At 38.7% G+C, this 23954-nt stretch overlaps 1 protein-coding gene and 1 pseudogene across 1 annotated transcript in view; one reads left to right on the top strand and one right to left on the bottom strand.

Annotated features, from left to right (window-relative positions):
- Window positions 1-22018, bottom strand: part of CNTNAP4 (contactin associated protein family member 4) — a 336779-nt gene extending 314761 nt beyond the window's left edge. The window contains exon 1 of the mRNA XM_055299622.2: window positions 21964-22018. The gene's annotated coding sequence lies outside the window, so the exon portion shown is untranslated. The remainder of the gene's footprint in view (window positions 1-21963) is intronic.
- Window positions 21892-22459, top strand: LOC129493426 (large ribosomal subunit protein eL18-like; annotated as a pseudogene).
- Window positions 22460-23954: the final 1495 nt, after the last annotated feature.

Genomic DNA, 23954 nt, shown 5'->3' with positions numbered 1-23954 from the left:
TTTATTCTAAATATGTAAACTGTCAGTTCTTTTCTCTGCATTTTGGTATATCTGTTTTCTTATTTCATTATTTTCAAGCGGATGCTATAAAACTGTGAGGAGATATAATATTTTATAAATTAGACATAAGGGTCTTAGAGAACCATGCTACTAAGGAATAAACACCTGTAATTTTGGCAGGAATAAACACCTTCTGTAATTTTAGAACCTGTGTGCAGAGTGATCTTAAGCAGCTACTCTATTCTATTCTGCTGTTCTTTGTGGTACATTGATATGAAGAAGAGATATTGGAATTAAACCTCACTGACTAACTTCAGGCTGTATGCCTTTGTATTTATATGATGTTAGACACAGAAACTGACTTTCTGATCTTTAATTTCTTTTTTCTGATCAGATACATAAAATGATATGTCATTATCTTTGGTTCACAATTCTCTAACACCAAGAGTTTACATATGACTCTCTTTATTTTTATTTTCAGTCTATTTCATAATTTTGAAAAAAGTAATGAATATAAGATAGTGAATACAAGGAATACCCATATACTTTTTTTTTGCTTATTTTCGAAGTTATATAACAAGCCATATTGAATAAAGTCTGGCTTTCTTTTTCACTCAACAAGATATTACTAAGAATAATCTATGTTGTTCCGCTGCCCTTGGTAGTTGTATTAGGCCATTCATGAACTGCTATAAAGAAATACCTGAGCCTGTGTAATTTATAAAGAAAAGAGCCTTAATTGGCTCATGGTTCTGAAGGCTGTAGGAAGCATAGCGGCTTCTGCTTCTGGGGAGTACTCAGGAAGCTTACAATCATGGCAGAAGGAAAAGAGAGAGCAGGTACTACAGGTGGCAAAAGCTGGAACGAGAGAGAGAGAGCTGGGTGGTGGGGAGGTGCCACACACTTTTAAATGAACAGCTCAAGGGGCGGTTCTAAGATGGCCAAATAGGAACACATCCAGTTTACAGCCCCCAGCGTGAGCAACGCAGAAGACGGGTGATTTCTGCATTTCCAACTGAGACACCAGGTTCATCTCACTGGGGCTTGTCAGACAGTGGATGCAGGACAATGGGTGCAACCCACCGAGCGTGAGCCAAAGCAGGGCGAGGCATCACCTCACCTGGGAAACACAAGGATTGAGGGAATTCCTTTTCCTAGCCAAGGGAAGCTGTGACAGACGGCACCTGGAAAATCGGGTCACTTCCACCTTAATACTATGCTTTGCCAATGGTCTTAGCAAATGGAACACCAGGAGATTATATCCCACACCTGGCTCGGAGGGTCCCACACCCATGGAGCCTGGCTCATTGCTAGCACAGCAGTCTGAGATCAAACTGCAAGGCAGCAGCGAAGCTGGGGGAGGGGTGCCTGCCATTGCTGAGGCTTGAGTAGGTAAACAAAGCAGCCAGGGAAGCTTGAACTGGCTGGAGACCACCGCAGCTCAAGGAGGCCTGCCTGCCTCTGTAGACTCCACCTCTGGGGGCAGGGCATAGCCAAACACAAGGCAGCAGAATCCTCTGCAGACTTAAATGTCCCTGTCTGACAGCTTTAAAGAGAGTAGTGGTTCTCCCAGCACACAGCTAGCGATCTGAGAAGGGACAGACTGCCTCCTCAAGTGGGTCCCTGATCCCCGAGTAGCCTAACTGGGAGGCATCCCCCAGTAGGGACAGACTGACACCCCACACAGCCGGGTACCCCTCAGAGATGAAGCTTCCAGAGTAATGATCAGGCGGCAACATTTGCTGTTCAGCAATATTCACTGTCTGCAACTTGCGCTGCTAATACCCAGCCAAACAGGGTCTGGAGTGGACCTCGAGCAAACTCCAACAGACCTGCAGCTGAGGGTCCTGACTGGTGGAAGGAAAACTAACAAACAGAAAGGACATCCACACCAAAACCCCATCTGTATGTCACCATCATCAAAGACCAAAGGTAGATAAAACTACAAAGATGAGGAGAAAACAGAGCAGAAAAGTTGAAAATTACAAAATCAGAGTGCCTCACCCCCTCCAAATGAACACAGCTCCTTGCCAGCAATGGAACAAAGCTGGATGGAGAATGACTTTGACGAGTTGAGAGAAGAAGGCTTCAGATGATCAAACTTCTCCGAGCTAAAGGAGGAAGTTTGAACCCATCGCAAAGAAGCTAAAAACCTTGGAAAAAGATTAGACGAATGGCTAACTAGAATACCCAGTGTAGAGAAGTCCTTAAATGAACTGATGGAGCTGAAAACCATGGCACAAGAACTACAAAAAGAGTAAAAAGAAATGAACAAAGCCTCCAAGAAATATGGGACTATGTGAAAAGACCAAATCTGCATCTGATTGGTGTACCTGAAAGTGACGGGGAGAATGGAACCAAGTTGGAAAACACTCTGCAGGACGTTATCCAGGAGAATTTTCCCAACCTAGCAAGGCAGGCCAACATTCAAATTCAGGAAATACAGGGAACACCACAAAGATACTCCTCAAGAACAGCAACTCCAAGAAACATAATTTTCAGATGCACCAAAGTTGGAATGAAGGAAAAAATGTTAAGGGTGGCCAGAGAGAAACGGCGGGTTACCCACAAAGGGAAGCCCATCAGACTAACAGCTGATCCCTCAGCAGAAACTCTACAAGCCAGAAGAGAGTGGGGGCCAATATTCAACATTCTTAAAGAAAAGAATTTTCAACTCAGAATTTCATATCCAGCCAAACTAAGCTTCATAAGTGAAGAAGAAATAAAATCCTTTACAGACAAGCAAATGCTGAGAGGTTTTGTCACCACCAGGCCTGCCCTAAAAGAGCTCCTGAAGGAAGCACTAAACATGGAAAGGAACAACTGGTACCAGCCACTGCAAAAACATGCCAAATTGTAAAGACCATCGAGGCTAGGAAGAAACTGCATCAACTAACGAGCAAAATAACCAGCTAACATCATAATGACAGGATCAAATTCACACATAACAATATTAACCTTAAATGTAAATGGGCTAAATGCTCCAATTAAAAGACACACACTGGCAAATTGGATAAAGAGTCAAGACCCATCAGTGTGCTGTATTCAGGAAACCCATCTCACGTGCAGAGACACACATAGGCTCAAAATAAAGAGATGGAGGAAGATCTACCAAGCAAATGGAAAACAAAAAAAGGCAGAGGTTGCAATCCTAGTCTCTGATAAAACAGACTTTAAACCATCAAAGATCAAAAGAGACAAAGAAGGCCATTACATAATGGAAAAGGGATCAATTCAACAAGAAGAGCTAACTATCCTAAATATATATGCACCCAATACAAGAGCACCCAGATTCATAAAGCAAGTCTTTAGAGACCTACAAAGAGATTTAGACTCCCAAATAATAATAATGGGAGACTTTAACACCCCACTGTCAACATTAGACAGATCCACGAGACAGAAAGTTAACAAGGATATCCAGGAATTGAACTCAGCTCCGCACCATGCGGACCTAATAGACATTTACAGAACTCTCCACCCTAAATCAACAGAACATACATTCTTATCAGCAGCACACCTATTCCAAAATTGACCACAGTTGGAAGTAAAGCAATCCTTAGCAAATGTAAAAGAACAGAAATTATAACAAACTATCTCTCAGACCACAGTGCAATCAAACTAGAACTCAGGATTAAGAAACTCACTCAAAACCACTCAACTACATGGAAACTGAACAACCTGCTCCTGAATGACTACTGGGTACAAAACAAAATGAAGGCAGAAATAAAGATGTTCTTTGAAACCAATGAGAACAAAGACACAACATACCAGAATCTCTGGGACACATTTAAAGGAGTGTGTAGAGGGAAATTTATAGCACTAAATGCCCACAAGAGAAAGCAGGAAAGATCTAAAATTAACACCCTAACATCACAATTAAAAGCACTAGAGAAACAAGAGCAAACACATTCAAAAGCTAGCAGAAGGCAAGAAATAACTAAGATCAGAGCAGAACTGAAGGAAATAGAGACACAAAAAAACCCTTCAAGAAATCAGTGAATCCAGGAGCTGGTTTTTTGAAAAGATCAACAAAATTGATAGATCGCTAGCAAGACTAATAAAGAAGAAAAGACACAATAAAATCAAATAGACACAATACAAAATGATAAAGGGGATATCACCACCAATCCCACAGAAATACAAACTACCATCAGAGAATATTATAAACACCTCTACACAAATAAACTAGAAAATCTAGAAGAAATGGATAAATTCCTGGACACATACACCCTCCCAAGACTAAACCAGGAAGAACTTGAATCCTGTAATAGACCAATAACAGGCTCTGAAATTGAGGCAATAATTAATAGCCCACCCACCAAAAAAAGTCCAGGACCAGATGGATTCACAGCCAAATTCTACCAGAGGTACAAGGAGGAGCTGGTACCATTCCTCCTGAAACTATTCCAATCAATAGAAAAAGAGGGAATCCTCCCTAACTCATTTTATGAGGCCAGCATCATCCTGATGCCAAAGCCTGGCAGAGACACAGCAAAAAAAGAGAATTTTAGACCAATATCCCTGATGAACATCGACACAAAAATCTTCAATAAAATACTGGCAAACCGAATCCAGCAGCACATCAAAAAGCTTATCCACCAATGATCAAGTGGGCTTCATCCCTGGGATGCAAGGCTGGTTCAACATATACAAATCAATAAACGTAATCCAGCATATAAACAGAACCAAAGACAAAAATCACATGATTATCTCAATAGATGCAGAAAAGGCCTTTGAAAAAATTCAACAACCCTTCATGTTAAAAACTCTCAATAAATTAGGTATTGATGGGACGTATCTCAAAATGATAAGAGCTATTTATGACAAACCCACAGCCAATATCATACTGAATGAGCAAAAACTGGAAGCATTCCTTTTGGAAACTGGCACAAGACAGGAAATGTCCTCTCTCACCACTCCTATTCAACATAGTGCTGGAAGTTCTGGCCAGGGCAATCAGATAGGAGAAAGAAATAAAAGGTATTCAATTAGGAAAAGAGGAAGTCAAACTGTCCCTGTTTGCAGATGACATGATTGTATATTTAGAAAGCCCCATTGTCTCAGCCCAAAATCTCCTTAAGCTGATAAGCAACTTCAGCAAACTCTCAGCATACGAGATCAATGCTGAAAAATCACAAGCATTCTTATATATCAATAACATAGAGCCAAACATTGAGTGAACTCCCATGCACAATTGCTTCAAAGAGAATAAAATACCTAGGAATCCAACTTACAAGGGATGGGAAGGACCTCTTCAAGGAGAACTACAAACCACTGCTCGATAAAATAAAAGAGGACACAAACAAATGGAAGAACATTCCATGCTCATGGATAGCAAAAATCAATTTCATGAAAATGGCCATACTGCCCAAGGTAATTGATAGATTCAATGCCATCCCCAACAAGCTACCAATGACTTTCTTCACAGAATTGGAAAAAAACCACCTTAAAGTTCATATGAAACCAAAAAAGAGCCCACATTGCCAATACAATCCTAAGCCAAAAGAACAAAGCTGGAGGCATCACGCTACCTGACTTCAAACTATACTACAAGGCTACAGTAACCCAAACAGCATGGTACTGGTACCAAAACAGAGATATAGACCAATGGAACAGAACAGAGCCCTCAGAAATTATACCACACATCTACAACTATCTGATCTCTGACAAGCCTGACAAAAACAAGAAATGGAGAAAGGATTCCCTATTTAATAAATGGTGCTGGGAAAACTGGCTAGCCATATGTAGAAAGCTGAAACTGGATCCCTTCCTTACACCTTATACAAAAACTAATTCAAGATGGATTAAAGACTTAAATGTTAGACCTAAAACCATCAAAACCCTAGAAGAAAACCTAGGCAATACCATTCAGGACATAGGCATGGATAAGGACTTCATGTCTAAAACACCAAAAGCAATGGCAACAAAAGCCAAAATTGACAAATGGGATCTAATTAAACTAAAGAGCTTCTGCACAGCAAAAGAAACTACCATCACAGTGAACAGACAACCTACAGAATGGGAGAAAATTTTTGCAATCTACTCATCTGACAAAGGGCTAATATCCAGAATCTATAAAGAACTCAAACAAACTTACAAGAAAAAAACAAACACCCCCATCAAAAAGTGGGCAAAGGATATGAACAGACACTTCTCAAAAGAAGACATTTATGCAGCCAACAGACACATGAAAAAATGCTCATTGCCACTGGCCATCAGAGAAATGCAAATCAAAACCACAATGAGATACCATCTCACACCAGTTAGAATGGCCATCATTCAAAAGCCAGGAAACAACAGGTGCTGGAGAGGATGTGGAGAAATAGGAACACTTTTACACTGTTGGTGGGACTGTAAACTAGTTCAACCATTGTGGAAGACAGTGTGGCAATTCCTCAAGGATCTAGAACTAGAAATACCATTTGACCCAGCCATCCCATTAATGGGTATATACCCAAAGGATTATAAATCATGCTGCTATAAAGACACATGCACACGTATGTTTATTGCGGCACTATTCACAATAGCAAAGACTTGGAATCAGGCCAAATGTCCAACAACGATAGACTGGATTAAGAAAATGTGGCACATATACACCATGGAATACTATGCAGCCATAAAAAATGATGAGTTCATGTCCTTTGTAGGGACATGGATGAAGCTGGAAACCGTCATTCTGAGCAAACTGTTGCAAGGACAAAAAACCAAACACTGCATGTTCTCACTCATAGGTGGGAATTGAACAATGAAAACACTTGGACACAGGAAGGGGAACATCACACACCGGAGCCTGTTGTGGGGTGGGTTTGGGAGGGAATAGCATTAGGAGATATACCTAATGTAAGTGATGAGTTAATGGGTGCAGCACACCAACATGGCATATGTATACATATGTAACAAACCTACACGTTGTGCACATGTACCCTAGAACTTAAAGTATATGAAAAAAAAAAAAAGAACAGCTCTTGCGAGAATTCACTATCACAACAACAGCACCAAGCCATGAAGGATCCACCCCCATGATCCAAACACCTCCCACCAGGCCCCACCCCCAGCACTGGGGATTACAATTCAACATGAGATTTGGTTGAGGACGAATATCCAAACCGTATCAGTAGTGTAATTCATTCATTTTCATGGCCATCTATTTTGTGAACATAACTACAATTTGTTTAAAGTTAATTAGGCCATCTCTGGATTTTTTATAAATACAAACATTGCTGCTATAAATTGCCTTCTTTTTTATGTATTTATTTTACTTTTAAATTGACATATAATAATGGCATACATTTATGAGGTACACAATGATGTTTTTATGTGTATACTATATAAAGATCAGATCAGATCAGTATAATTAATACTTATCTCAAACATTTCTCATTTCTTCGTGTTGAGTACATTCAATATCCTCCTTCCAGCTATTTGAAACAATACATTACTATTAACTATAGTCATCCTACAGAGGTATAGAACACTATAACTTATTCCTCCTATTTAGCTGTAATTTTATGTCCTTTAACAAATCTCTTTCCTAGTGTACCCTTCCTCCTCATACCCTTCCCAGCCTCTAGTGTCCTCTGTTCTACTTTTTACTTTTATGAGATCAACTTTTTTTAGCTTCCACATATGAGTGACAACATGTGGTGCTTAACTTTCTGTTCTTGGCTTATTTCATTTAACGTAACACTCTCCAGTTCCATCCATTTTGCTATGGCAGGATTTCATTCATTTTTATGACTGAATAGTACTCCATTGTTCATATATGCCACATTTCTATTATCTGTTCATCTTCTGTTGGACAGTATCATAGTCCATTTGTGTTGTTATAAAGGAATACTTGAATCCAGGTAATTTATTAAGAAAAGAGGCTTATTTGGTTCATGATTCTGTTGGCTATACATGAAGCATGCTGCCAGCAACTGCTTCTGGTGAGGGCTTCGGGCTGCTGCCACTCATGGCAGAAGGGGAAGGGGACCTTGCATGTGCAGAGATCACATGGCAAGAGAAGAAGCAAGACAGGGAGGGGGAAGGCACCAGGCTCTTTTTAACAATCAGCTCTTGCAGGACCTACTAGAGTGAGAACTTGAGAACTCACTCATTACTGTGAGGTGGCACCAAAGTAATTTAAGAGGAATCCACACCCATGACCCAAATACCTCCCATTAGGCCCTATCTCCAATACTGAGGATCAATTTTCAACATGAGGTTTGGGGGAATAAATATCTAAACTATAGCAGACACCTGAGTTGATTCCATATCTTGGTATTATGATCAGTGGTGCAATAAACATGGGGTACAGATGTCTGTTCAATATACTGATCTTCTTTCCTTTGGATAAATGCCCAGTAGTGGAATTGCTGGATCACAGGTTAGTTCTATTTGCAGTTTTTTGAAGAACCTCCATACTATTCTTTATAGTAGATATACTACTTTACATTCCTACCAACAGTGTATATAAGAGTTTTCTTTTCTCCACATCCTCACCAGCATATGAATTTTTTTTTGGTTTGGTTGTTTTGTTTTGTTTTGTTTTGTTTTCGAGATAGAGTCTCGCTCTGTTGACCAGGCTGGAGTGCAGTGGCGCAATCTCAGTTCACTGAAACCTCCACCTCCCTAGTTCAAACGATTCTCCTGCCTCAGCCTCCTGATTAGCTGGGATTACAGGCGCCTGCCACCATGCCTGGCTAATGTTTTGTATTTTTAGTAGAGAAAGGGTTTCACCATATTGGTCAGGCTGGTCTCGAACTCCTGAACTCAGGTGATCCAACCGCCTTGGCCTCCCAAAGTGCTAGGATTACAGGCATGAGCCACCCTTCCTGGCCTGGTCTTTTTTATAATAGCCATCCTAACTGGGGTGAGATGATACCTCATTGTGGTTTTGATTTGCATTTCCCTGATAATTAGTGATGTTGAGCTTTATTAATTAATTTATTTATTTTCATTTGTATGTCTTCTTTTGAGAAATGTCTGTTCAGATCATTTGCTCATTTTTTTATCAGATTATTTTTTGCTGTTGAGGTGTTTGAGTTCCTTGTATATTCTGAATATTAATCCGCTTTCAAACTAATAGTTGGCAAATGTTTTCTCCCATTCGAGAAATGGTCTCTTTACTCTGTTGAATGTTTTCTTTGCTGCACAGAAGCTTTTTAGTTTGATATAATCCCATTTTCTTTTGGGGTTTTTCTGCTTTTGTTGTCTATCCTTTTGAGGTATTATTCATAAAATATTTCTCCTGGTGCAAGGTATAACATTTTTAATACATATATAACTAAAGATGGAATCACTGGGTGTGTAAGTGTTCAAATTTATAAGCTAACGTAAAACTAGCTTTCAACATGGCTATGCCAATATAAATTGTTTCCAGTAATGAATAATAAATTTAATTGATCCATAACCTCTCAAACACTGTATATTTTCCCTAGTTTTACTTTCTACTAATTGAATGATCACAACATACTAGGTCATTCTACATGTTTCTGATGACTAGTGACTTTTTCTTCAAATGTTTACTTATTAAACATATATGCTATCTCTTAGGAAAAATGCCAGTTGATATTTCTATTGATAATTTTATATCACCACCTTTGGACTTTGTTATTCTGTTGGTCAATTTAAAAACCCCTGTACTGACAGCACATGATATTCATTATAATCATTTTTAAAATCTTGGTCTCTAAATAAGACAAGTTTCCCATCATTATCCATCCTCTTGATCAGATATGCCTTACCTTCTAGGGCCATTAAACTTCCACATAAATTTTAGAATCAGTTTGTAAAGTTTTAGGGAAAACTGTCAGATTGGTACTGGAGAAGTCTTGAGTCTATAAATAAATTTAGGGAGAATAGACATCCTCAGAAAATAAGTGTCTCCACTTATTAAAATTGTGTTTAATGTGTCTCAGCAAAGTTTTTAAAATTTTCATGTACAGGGCTTGAACATTTTTGCAAGATCTATTTTTAGGTCCATTATTATTTTAATTGTAAATGATATATTTAAAAGATGCATATACACATATACATCTTTCTATCTTCTAATTGTTTGTGATGGCATATAGAAAAACAATTCACTTTTGCATACTGATCATGTATCTACTCTCATTAAGGACCTTATATGAACCATTGTTTCACTATCTATAAAATTCCTATCGCACATAGTTACTGTAGAAATAAAATGAGGAAAAACTACTGACAACGCACACCATTTTACACACATGTACTATTACTTCTTATTGCCTTACTTTGTTAGGAAAACAGTAAATGAAAGAAATGGATACAGAGAGAAAGAAGGTGATAGGGAATGAACTCTACTGCTATTTTAGCTTACCAGTACTTTATTTTTTTGTTATATTTTTGTATATTTGGTTGCATAATAATTGTACTGTATTGGGTTAGTAAAATGCCAAGTAGATAACTGCATAACATTATTTTAAAGCCAGGGAAAACAGATGATCTATTCAACATGAGCTATTCAAGCCACAGTCACAATGGAATGGCTTAAACATTGTTAAACAGGTTATATATAAAAATAAAACATACTAAGATTCTTTAGGTTTACTTCATTTGAAAAAAAACGACAATGGGCCAGGCGTGGTGGCTCACGCCTGTAATCCCAACACTTTGGGAGGCCAATGTGGGTAGATCACCTGAGGTCAGGAGTTTGAGACCAGACTGACCAATATGGTGAAACCCCATCTCTACTAATAATACAAAAATTAACCAGGCATGGTGGCATACGCCTGTAGACCCAGCTACCTGGGAGGCTGAGAAAGGCGAATTGCTTAAAACCAGGAGGTGGAGGTTGCAGTGAGCCGAGATTGTGCCACTGCACTCCAGTCTGGGTGACAGAGAGAGACTCCATCACAAAAACAAAAAACAAAAACAAAAACAAGATATATTATTTTATACTTTTGACTATACCTGTATTATATATAGTAAAAACTAAATTTTTGATACATGTTGGGCTCATATTATTTTTTTCCTGCCTTTCTGCCTTCTTTTCTTCTTTCCCTCCCTCCCACTTCCTTCTGTTTTTCTTTTCTTTCTTCCTTTCTTGTTTTCTCCTTTCATCCCTCCTTTTTCTTCCTTCCTCTCATTCTCTCATCCATGGTAAATTTAAGATGCTTTGAGTCCTGAACTAAACTTGAGGGATAATGTATGCATGGTTGTAGACACAGACTTGAAGCATTAACCCATCATTCACCTTGACCTTGGGGGTTAGAACAGCAATTCATGATGTTGTCACCTTGAATGAGCATGCTTATTTTTCAATATTTCATATGTTCACATAAATGTAATATATTCAAATATTTAATATTAGTTTGTGAAGGACGTATTTCAAACCCTAATATTAAAGAAAGAGATTTTGAGATTTTAAATGTTCACACTATTAAAATCCCATATCCTGAAATACTGATTAAGATCCACTGTGTTTGTAAGCCAAACATTTAGGAAGTTTTCTCAATAGATATGCATGAAGACTACATTTAATACCCTCTAAACTGTGGAAGAACACCTATAATAAAGTACATAAATGACCTCTAATTAGGAAAGCTTTGCTTCAATAAGCTTGGAATGACTCCTTTTTTTGAAACTGTTGATACATATGCATGAAAAGTAAATCTCCACACCAGAGTAGCTGAAGATTTTTGCTTACTTCATCTTTTATAAAGTTATAAATAGTCGAAAGAGGTAACTTAAAAGTCATCCACTGAAAATTCTAACGAAATGTATTTTTTACATATTGACTCATTTTTATCATTATCCATTTTAATCTGTCTAAATAAGAGCTATTTCTGGAAGAAAATAAACATAATTCTTGTTCAATAAAGCCCCACATGCACATATATTTGTATGTACTGAGTCATTTAACAAGAGTCATATACAATACATATAACAAGAGTTATATATATTATTTACAGTAGTAAAATGCCATTGGAATACATTTGACAAGAATAATTCTACTGTTAAATAAATGTGAATCTAGAAAATCTTTTTTATAGTCAGTGTTGTCTTTCCTTCTACTCTTAAATTTTCATTCCAACCATCAGACATAATGACTTTTAAAAATCTATGTTCATGTAAAATGGATGACTCTTTCCTGTGCAAAAATATCTCTTTTGAGAAGTCTAATATATGGTTTTTGTACTATGTATAACTTTTAAAATTCGTCTCCTCTCCCCTGTTTTGCCTTCTCTTGGATTGGCAAAATGTAAAGTAAATAATCACATTGCATATATTCAGGGAAAGCAAGGAACATATTCAAGAATGAAAGTCACGACATGATAGCTTCATCATTTTAAAAAATATTTTATATTTTTTAAAAACCTACCATGAATTATGCAGTACATTACACAGGAAGTAGGGGTAAAAAGTGCTCCTGAGTTGGAAGATACTAATACTTATAGAGGATGCTTACTCGTCAAAATTTTCAAATGGTTGAAGGTGAAGTTTGTCACCGTAGACAAAACAAACTGTGGAGATTTAGATTCCCATAACAGCAGAATTAAATTATGTATTTTATTCTCCTAATAACAGAAACAAAAATAGAGTATTTGGTGCCCTTTCTCCATCTCCCCAAGAGAGAAGTTTTTTGTGTGTAACTAACTGTACGAAGAAGCCACTTTGATTTATGATAAACTCTAATGTGAAAGAGCAAAGCCGGCCGGGCGAGGTGGCTCACGCTTGTAATCCCAGCACTTTGGGAGGCCGAGGCGGGCGGATCACGAGGTCAGGAGATCGAGACCACGGTGAAACCCCTTCTCTACTAAAAACACAAAAAATTAGCCGGGCGTGGTGGCGGGCGCCTGTAGTCCCAGCTACTCGGAGAGGCTGAGGCAGGAAAATGGCATGAACCCGGGAGGCGGAGTTTGCAGTGAGCCAAGATCGTGCCACTGCACTCCAGCCTGGGTGACAGAGAGAGACTCTGTCTCAAAAAAAAAGAAATAGCAAAGCCATGTTGCTTTTCATATAATTATATATTAGTTCAATAAATATTTGTCATTTCAAACTCTATTAATCAAGATTCTTAATTCTCAAAGGTAATTCCAATATAAGTAAGAGTCTCTAACACATAATTGGATAGCCTGCAAATGACCTCAGAGGTTTGATTTCTTTATTATTAGATATAACAGGTATTTTTTATTTATTTGGGGGAAGTTTGTAGAGATATTTGTAGACCTCATCTAACTTACACTACACAATCCTTAAGCCTCATTCAAACCCAAGGTTCTATGAGATGAATAAAAGTTTATGAGTGTATAATGTTTTTGATTACTTTTGAAGAAAATTATGAAAAAATGATCTTTTAGGAAATAATATTAGTTTCTCTGGGGTAAAAGTTAACATGAAGTTAATTTATTTTACATTGTTCCCAGTTTTATCTGATCAGACTTTAATTTAAAATTAATTCAGTCTATTGGATAGGTGGTGCACAATTAAATGGAAACAATTACCTAAGTCATGTGTAAATGCAAGATTTGCCAAAACCCCCACCTGTGTTTCTCTTTCAAGGTGCCTCACATTTCTGGATAATGTTTACAAAAAGGAGTTCCAGCCAACACAAAGTCCACTTCCAGAAATGTTACCTGGTATCAAAAGTCAACTTAAAGCATTATTAGTCTCTTCAAACTCAACGTTCTCACTATTAAATTTCAAGAACATAATATTGCAACATAACAATTCAGGGATATTAATTCAAGAACACTTAATTTCTTCAAAAAATAAAAGTTAATAAATCTTTAGTAGCTGGAACATTTTACATAATTTTAATATTCATTACATTAATAAAGGTACTTATTTTAAAAGTGAAATTTCATCAAAAAGTTTACAATGCACAATGGCACTCTCCCACATCCCCCATCCCTCTATTTATTAATTGGAAAACTGAGGTCAAGTCATTTGATATATTTTTATGCCATTTTCTTCATCTCTAAAGTAGAAATAACTACTTTCTTCATCTGTAGGTTGGAGATAACCCTACCTCTTAGGGTTGTTGTGAAAATCAAATTAATAAATATGTATAAAATAATGTGCACAATGCCTGGAATATGGTAAGTGCAAAATAAATGTTAGCTATTCCTATTATCACCCCTACCTCTCCTGTTTTGATTCTCTCAGCTGTCACTCTCAATCTGTCCCCTGGCCTTTACTTCTGTATTTTTTTAAATGATGTATCACTTTTATACATTATTTATTTGCTTTTGACTCTGACAGACATTAACTTTGTGTGCCCACACCATTCCCCAGTGTCTCTCAAACTACTCATATAAACTTGCTATTTCATATTTCCGATTAAGTCAAGAATCGTCAGTGTTTACATTTTTTTTTACTTTAATTAGAATTTTCACAGACACATAGTAATAAAGCCCAACAACAGTGATTTAAACAAGCAGAGGCTCTATTTTTATCTCACAAGGATTCTGGAGGTAGATGGTTACTGTTCTTCCCTGCTGTCCTCAGTATTTTGCCTTTTATTCTTACAGTTGTCAAATAGCATCGCCTGATGGCTAACTCAGCTCCAGGCAACAGGACCACCTTCAAAAGCACGAAGCAGGGGCTGGCCAGGGTGGCAAAATCCTTTCATCTCCTCTGGACTGTTCTTATTAGGAAGAAAAATAACTTTCTAAGAAGTTATCCAATACAATTTCTCCTGCATCTCATTGACCAACACTGAATCCTGCAGTGGTTCCCAACTCCAAGGCAGGCCGTGGCAGTGAGGATATTACACAAAAGAATGGCATCGCCTTAATTGGCTTAGACGAGAGAGGCTCCAACTTTCTCAGTTCACAGCTTCATTGGTATCCATGTGATTATTTTCATTGTGCCCAAGGCAAAAGAAATATCAAACAATCCCTTTTTATAAGTAAGTTGGTACCAAAGAATGTAATATGTGTTTATATCCCCAACAACTTAGTAGCCATTTGAGTAAATACCAAACATAATTGTGAAAACAAACAAAACAACCAAGTTCATATTTAAATGACTGCGATTACTTACTAAAGGGAAATGTGTGCCTTCTGGGCACTGCACAACTTCTCACATTTTAAAATCTGATTAGACACCAACACCCTCGTTTCCTATTCCACATTGATTTCCATTTAGCACTTTTTTTTTTCCCCATTTAAATCACGTCAACCACTGAAAATCCTGCTTCACAAAGATAGGACATCCTGGAAAGCAAGGTAGATGGAACTCAGGAAGTGCCTTTAGCTAGCTTCACAGACTAAACCTCCCATCCCCTGCATACCTGTATGTGTGAAATGGAGGAGAATTTCCTTTGGTATCAGTGGTCAGTCAACAGAATTTCAGCCAATTTTTCTCTTTTCAGCTCAATGTTTGACCCCTACCTCCAGGAGTACTGGAAATCCCTAAGCACTGATATTCTCAGGGTTCCTCTGAGATTAATGATTTGACTACTCACCCACATAAGGTTCTGGGTTTAGTTACTCTGTTTTTTTTTTGGTTTTGGTTTTGTTTTGTTTTGTTTTTTGAGAGGGAGTTTCGCTCTTGTTGCCCCAGGCTGGAGTGCAACGGTGTGATCTTGGCTCACTGCAACCTCTGCCTCCCAGGTTCAAGCGATTCTCCTGCCTCAGCCTCCCAAGTAGCTAGGATTACAGGCATGCACCACCATGCCCAGCTAATTTTTTTGTATTTTTAGTAGAGACGGGGTTTCACCATGGCCAGGCTGGTCTTGAACTCCTGACCTCAGGTGATCCGCCCACCTCGGCCTCCCACAGTGCTAGGATTATAGGCGTGAGCCACTGCACCCAGCCTAGTTACTGTTTTTAAATTAGTAACCATTCCTCAGTCACCTTCTGATTCCCAGTAAAGCTGTCAATATCTTTATTCAGTGATGGACTCTCAGAACTTTTTTCTTTTTCCATGTTAGTTGATGGTTTGATTTGGTTGTGTTTTTATTTTAAATTAGTAGACTTTATTTCTTAGAGAGGTTTTAGTTTACACAAAAATTGAACAGGAAGTACCGAGTTCCCATATACTCTCTATCCCCAATACCCCTCCCCAACACCAGTTTCCACTATTTTTTTTTCCACTGTATCTCTTTTTTTAATTTAACTTAAGTTCAGGGGTACATGTGAAAGTTTGTTACATAGGTAAACTTTGTCATGGGGGTTTGTTGTACAGATTATTTCGTCACCCAGGTATTAAGCCTAGCACCCAATAGTTATTTTTCCTGATCCTCTCCCTCCTCCCACCCTCCACCCTCCCAAAGGCCCCAGTGTGTGTTGTTCTCTGTATGTGTCCATGAGTTCTCATCATTTAGCTCCCACTTGTAAGTGAGAACATGCAGTATTTGGTTTTCTTTTCCTAAGTTAGTTTGCTAAGGATAATGGCCTCCAGCTCCATCCATATCCATGCAAAGGACATGATCTCATTCTTGTTTTATGGCTGCATAGTATTCCATGGTGTATATGTACCATATTTTCTTTATCCAGTCTATCATTGATGGTCATTTAGGTTGACTCCATGCTTTTGCTACTGTGAATAGTGTTGCAGGGAACATACATGCTCATGTGTCTTTATAATGATAAAATTCCATTTTTATTATTGCAGTGGGGTTTTGAAAAGAGATAAATCAGGTTGATCAATGCAACATTTTTAACTGGAAATTCAGACTGGATTCTGAACATGACTCAATCTTGGCAAGGTTAGGGATAAAAGCAGAGAATCTCTGGTATTGCCCATATGAAGGATATGCTGTTATTAGATAATTCATGGTCATCCATTGTCTATGCCAAATACTGAGAGATTGCGTATTTTGGACCTCACAAAACTTCCTTTGCTGACCAGGTACCTAATATTTCAGGATGTTCTAAGGTTCACCTCAGTGCCACTTCTTTCCACAGCAAGGCTGCCCTAATCAATGGGGAGATACTTTTTTTTAAGTCGCCCATCTCCTGTTCAAAACACCCATTCATTTCTTCACAGCGACTTAGTCTCTACATTGGTGGGGAATGCAAACAAGTTTCACCCAGGTAGTAATTCCAGATGATTTGCAGGGGCCAATAGCTTTGCATTTGAGTTTTCTCAACCTCCAATTCTGCGAATTTTTACATTATGAAAAAATAGTACTTTTAAAATACCTGAACACTTCTGTATCCACTTTATCTATTCCTAGATATCATTTTCAAAATCAAAAATGTTTTCTTATTCCTATTAGGAATAAGATATGTTATTTTGGAGAAGACATGACATAGTTCCAAACTTAGTTATAGATTAAACATTACCAAATCCAAAAAGTTCCTATATTACTCCTTCTACTCAGCTCCCTAAAAGACTATGAAATTATTGTTTCTTTGAAAGTTTTAAATGCCAGAAATCTTAATATTTGCTTAATCCATGTTTCACTATTGAACCTGGATTCAAAGTTGGCAGTTAAAACTTCTACTTCAGATGAAATTTGCAGAAACAAACAATTGTTTTTATTTTATATTCACACAGGGTATGTGTTAAGTTCAGATTTTATAAAGGAAAAAAATGCCTTAAAAATGCCTGTTTCATTGTATTAAGTAGAAAGTTATGCTTCTGCCAGCAGGAACATAGATTATGTAAACTAATCTTTGCAATTGCTCTTCAGCACATTTGGAAAATTAACTTTCCAGTCTTTTAGAAGCTTGAAAAGACTTGAATAGTTAGTATTTAAAATGAAAAATTGTTATCAGATATTAAAATGCAGTAGAAAAGATGGATGGATTTCATTTTTATTGCAGAAATTAGTCATTGAATCCTAATCTTAAAGTTTCTTTTCAAGTTATATTTGTTACCTGGAGACAGAAGTTCATGTTTTTTTTTGTTTTGTTTTGTTTTGTTTTTAATTCTGGATTGGGTAGCTTCAAGAAAGTTATATATACCTTTATTTAAAAAATAAAAAGTACACACAAATGCACATACACCATTGTTTTGCAAATTTTCCCAGTAAAAGCAGGGCCACCATATGTGAAAAACTCTTTGGTACTTTGTTGAGATGCCCTGAAATTCTGTATTATCTTTTGGTTTCTTAATATACGTATTAACACTCATTATTTTATTATGATATATGTAGCACTTTCCATACTGATTCACCTCCATCTGGAGATTGTAAATTTTTGGAGGCATAAGCCTTGATTTTTCTTAGTAAATAAAATGGCAACATCTGCACATTACTAAAACTATAGTAAACCCTGAAGAAATATGTGCAAAATATTTTTCTAAATAAGAGGTCTTCATTATAAGCAAAAGAAACTGATGCTTGTGACCATAAGCAATACGGAAATATAGTAGAAAGATAATGTCAACTCCAAGGGATTCCCAAGGACTTAAGTTAGAAAATGCACAGAATTCAAGGCAGCTCTGAGGAGCCAAGAATGTGGACCTAGGTGTCCCCGTCTTTGCTCAGTAGCACCAGGGCTGACAGTGGAGTAAGCAGTCAGCCAAATATTAGATGCATGCCGACATGCTGACTTCCAGAGTCAAGGAAGGAGGTGTGGGCCTCTGGCAGCCATATTGGTAGGCAGCCCTCTGCTTCTCACCAGTTAACTCACTGGGGAATGCCCCAAAGCCACGATTGGGGTAAATTTTGAGTAGGCAAAAATTTACAAATTGAACTGCCCCTTAACTTCACACATGCTTTATCTCACATGACATTTCTAAAGAATTTCATTTTATAAGTAATACTTCTCTGAATGTAATGGAATATATTCCTTACGAACAAAACTGTACATATTGATTCTGCAAGGAAGGTCAGGTCTCAACAGTCTAGAATCATGGGATCATGTCCATTTATTCTGTGGAATCATTATGTTATATCTCCTTTTTTGTCATTAGAGTGCTACTACATACACAAATTGATGAAATTACTCATAAAAGATGATATCATATTGTGTCCGGAATTGGTGAGCTCTTGGTCTCACTGACTTTAAGAATGAAGCCGTGGACCGCCCCGGTGAGTGTTACAGTTCTTAAAGGCCGCGTGTCCAGACTTTGTTCCTTCTGATGTTCGGATGTGTTCGGAGTTTCTTCCTTCTGGTGGGTTTGTGGTCTCGCTGGCTCAGAAGTGAAGCTGCAGACCTTCATGGTGAGTGTTACAACTCATAAAGGCAATGTGGACCCAAAGAGTGAGCAGTAGCAAGATTTATTGCAAAGACCTAAAAAACAAGGCTTCCACAGTGCAGAAGGAAACCTAAGCGGGTTGCCACTGCTGGTTGGGGCAGACTGCTTTTCTTTTCTTATCTGGCCCCACCCACATCTTGCTGATTGGTCCATTTTACAGAGAGCTGATTGGTCTGTTTTACAGAGAGCTCATTGGTCCATTTTGACAGGGTGCCGATTGGTGCATTTACAATCCCTGAACTAGACACAAAAGTTCTCCATGTCCCCACTAGATTAGCTAGATACAGAGTGTCAATTGGTGCATTTACAAACCTTGAGCTAGATACAGAGTGCCAACTGGTGCATTCACAGTCTCTTAGCTAGACATAAAGATTCTCCAAGTCCCCACCAGATTAACTAGATAGAGAGTGCTGACTGGTGTATATACAACCCCTTAGGTAGACATAAAGGTTCTCCAAGTCCCCACCAGACTCAGGAGCCCAGCTGGCTTACCCAGTGGATCCCGCACTGGGGCGTAGGTGGAGCTGCCTGCCAGTCCTGTGCCATGCGCCTGCACTCCTCAGTCCTTGGGCGGTGGATGGGACCGGGCGCTGTGGAGCGGGGGCAGTGCTCGTTGGGGAGGCTCAGGCCACACAGGAGCCCACCGGCGGGGGCAGGGGGAGGGGGGAGGCTCAGGCATGGCAGGCTGCAGGTCCCAAGCCTTGCCCCACCGGGAGGCAGCTAAGGCCCAGCGAGAAATCAAGCGCAGCAGCTGCTGGCCCAGGTGCTAAGCCCCTCACTGCCCGGGGCTTGCAGGCTGGCCGGCCCCTCCGAATGCGGGGCCCACCAAGCCCACGCCCACCCAGAACTCGCGCTGGTCCACCAGCGCCACACGCAGCCCCGGTTCCGCCCACGCCTCTCCCTCCACACCTCCCTGCAAGCTGAGGGAGCTGGCTCCAGCCTTGGCCAGCCCAGAAAGGGGCTTCCACAGTGCAGTGGTGGGTTGAAGGGCTCCTCAAGCATGGCCAGAGTGGGCGCCAAGGCCGAGGAGGTGCCAAGAGTGAGCGAGGACTGCAAGGGCTGCCAGCACACTGTCACCTCTCAATATGTCTTAGGTTTTCTCTCTATTCTGTAACCCTTCTCTCTATTCAAGGGTTATAGAAACCTTGATGTCTTAGTTTATTTGTGTTCAAACCATCTCAATTTTTTAATTCCAAAAAATCCAGTTTGTGTGGGAAGTATCACCTCTCATTTGTTTTTACTAAATGTGTATTTATACTAAAGATCCCATGTAGTTACTTTTTTGCAAATGAGAAAATGAGTGATTTCAATTTTTTTAACATTGCTTTTTGAATAGCTGAGACTCTACAGCAAAAGTAAATATAGTTCCTTCTACTTCTAAAAGAGTAGTTCAGGACAGGTGCAGTGGTTCACACCTGTAATTCCAGTACTTTGGGAGCCTGAGGCAAGTGGATCACTTAAACCTAGAAGGCAGAAGTTGCAGTGAGCTGAGATTCTGCCACTGTACTCAGCCCAGATGACAGAGTAAGACTATCTCAAAAAAGAAAAAAAAAAAAAAAAAAAAAAAAAAGTAGTTCCTAAAGTAACACTTAAGTAGGCAGTATGTTCTTGCATGATTCTTGAGTTCTGATCACCTTTAATAGAACCACAGTGAATTAATTTTGGGGAGAATGGGCTTCATTTTTTTATTTATTGTACTTTAAGTATGGTACCATTCTTTGAAGTCATGAATTTATAACCTCCTCAATATTGAAAAAATGATGAGCTGGACTGGATGCAGTAAAAAGAGAGAACTTTTATGAGTTGTTAAAAAACTCCCTAGCCTAGAAGATACCTAAATTCACAACACCATAGTTACAATTTTTTAGGACATAAATTACCTTTCCAAATAATTATTGAAATAGAAAAAAAAAGTTAAAACCTTTTAAAATAAAAATCCTATTAAAAATTTTATATACTACAATGTTAGATTACATAGGTATTTTATAAAATTGAAATATGAAAATTGTTTAATAATATTTTACTTCACTAGAAGCCGTTAGGTTTATCTAATGTCTATTTGGAATCTGTTGTGATGAGTAGAATTTAATTAAACAGTTAACAATTCAATAAATTTTAAATTTGAGTGGTTTTTTTTTCAGTCCTATTTGTAGTATATATTTCAGCAGACCTACAAATATTTCAGCAAAACAAAATAACAGTGGGTCCCACCTCATAGAATTATTATGATAATTGAATGAGATAAGGCATATGAAGATATTAACATGAACAATTTTAATCATAAAAATATTAATAGTGCTCTTATTCCTCTTACTGCGTTTAGGAACAAATATGCTTTACTTTCAGATTTTAACCTAAAAATCTTGATATACACTGTAACTACCACAATGACATGTAGTGTGCAAGATTTTAGAATTTAATAAAGCATGTTCAAAAGTCGGTGCTAATGCAGGACCAGAGAAGTATTCCTAAAATTATGCCAAATTGAGTAATATGTTTCGTTTGTATCATAGCAATCAGAACAAGTACTTTATGAGTTTGAACATATGGGGAGAATTTAGCAAATGAACTTTTTATCTTAAAAGTTAATAGATTCTCCACATGTAGCAATGCATTACTGAAGCTATTATCTCGGAAAGATTAAAAAATAAAGACACAAATGGATGGAATTTCTGCAAGAGAGAGGGGAAAAGAAAGGGAGAGAGAAGGAGAGAAAGAAGTCTTAATAGAAAATGTGCACATTGGCCGTTCTCTCTTTCCGTACCTGGCCGAGCAGGAGATGCCATCATGGGAATTGACATCCGCCACAACAAGGACCGAAAGGTTTGGCGCAAGGAGCCCGAGAGCCCGGATATGTACCTGAGGCTGTTGGTCAAGCTGTACAGGTTTCTGGCCAGACGAACCAACTCCACATTCAACCAGGTTGTGCTGAAGAGGTTGTTTATGAGTCGCACCAACCGGCCACCTCTGTCCCTTTCCCAGATGATCCGGAAGATGAAGCTTCCTGGCCGGGAAAACAAAACGGTCGTGATTGTGGGGACCATAACAGATGACGTGCGGGTTCAGGAGGTGCCCAAACTGAAGATGTGTGTGCTAAGTGTGACCAACCTGGCCTGCAGCCGCGTCCTCAGGGCAGGGGGCAAGATCCTCACTTTTCGACCAGCTGACCTTGGACTCCCCCAAGGGCTGCATCACCGTCCTGCTCTGCAGTCCTCGCAAGGGCCGAAAGGTGTACGGGCATTTTGACAAGGCCCTGGGAACCCCACACAGCCACACCAAACCCTACGTCCACTCCAAGGGCCGGAAGTTCGAGCGCGCCAGAGGCCGATGGGCCAGCTGAGGCTACAAAAACTAACACTGGATCCTACTCTCTTATTAAAATGATTTTGGATGCAAAAAAAAAAAAAAAAAAGGAAAGAAAGAAAATGTGCGCATTGACATACAGTGGGGGGTGAGAAAAACTCTCAAGTAGCGTTTCACATGAGGTTCCTCATTGTTGGTTTACTCCAAATGTTGTCAAACTTCATGGTACATCCGAATTGGCTGGAGGGCTTAATAAAACACAGATTTCTGGGTCTCACCCCCAGATAATGATTTGTAGTTGGGTAGGACCCCAGAATTCAAATTTTAAGTTCCCAGCTGATCTCATCCTGCTGGTCTGGCGAACCTCACTTGGAGAACCACTGGTCTAGTTTCTAACAGATTGACAGACTACTGCTTCACTCTACATCTCGGTAAGGAAATCCAAAAATGTTTTCATGAATGATACATAGGAATGATACAATTCGTTTTCTCAGATTTTACCCATTATTGTTAAGAATAAGCTGTTAAAGTTTGTTACACATATAAACAATTATCCCATATCCTGAGGGTTGCATGTAAATATAGCTATCCCACAAACATATTTAAAAGCACAAATTAGACACAATAAGCATTTTTAGCCATGGCCAATAAATAAGAATAGAGAACATCAATTAAATTGATAGAAATTAACGCCAGGCGCAGTGGCTCACACCTGTAATCCCAGCAATTTGGGAGGCCGAGGTGGGAAGATGGCCTGTGCCCAGGAGTTCTAGACCAGCCTGGGCAACAAAGTGAGACCCTGTCTCTACAAAAAATTAACCCGCATGGTGGCATGTGCCTGCAGTCTCAGCTACTTGGGAGGCTGAGCTGGAAGGATCGCTTGAACCCTGGGAGGCTGAGGCTGCAGTGAGTCATGATCACGCCACTGTACTCCAGCCTGGGTGACAAAGGGAGACCCTGACCCCTCCACCAAAAAAACTGTACAAATTGAAACAACAATGAAACACCATTTTTCCCATTTCAGAAAGGGCTTCTGAAAATGTTTTATAATATCCTTTACCTCGTTGGTGGAAGTCTAAAGTCATGCCACCTAGAAAAAGGAAGATTCCTGAGTTTATCTAGGTGGTGAGATTCGGAGTCATTGTTTATACTTATTATGGTTTGTTATGTTAAAATAAAACTATAAAATATAAGTAATGAAAAATGCATTATAATGTTTTAAAAACCAGTCTTGCTTCACTATGAATCACGAATATGAGTAAGACATATTTTAAAATAAAATTGTTTGTCTTCTTCATAAACACCCTCTATTCCATAATTACATTTGGTCACTTTGTAAACAATATATTTAGTGAGTTGATGGTGAATGGTAGTGAACTGGCACAGGAGGAGAAAAGGTAGATGCAGACAGGCAGCAAGGTAACACAGAAAAAGGGATTTTTGTTCTGGAGTGGAGGAGTCATGACGCTAACCACTTGTGTTGTACAACTCATATGTCCTCACTAGATAGTTTCTCTCTACAGAAATATCCATTAGTTGATTAACTG

Source organism: Symphalangus syndactylus, chromosome 11 (genome assembly GCF_028878055.3).
Source record: "Symphalangus syndactylus isolate Jambi chromosome 11, NHGRI_mSymSyn1-v2.1_pri, whole genome shotgun sequence".
NCBI classification, from domain to species: domain Eukaryota; kingdom Metazoa; phylum Chordata; class Mammalia; order Primates; family Hylobatidae; genus Symphalangus; species Symphalangus syndactylus.
Note: the sequence above shows the minus strand (reverse complement) of the source record. Positions and strands in the feature narration are given on the sequence as shown.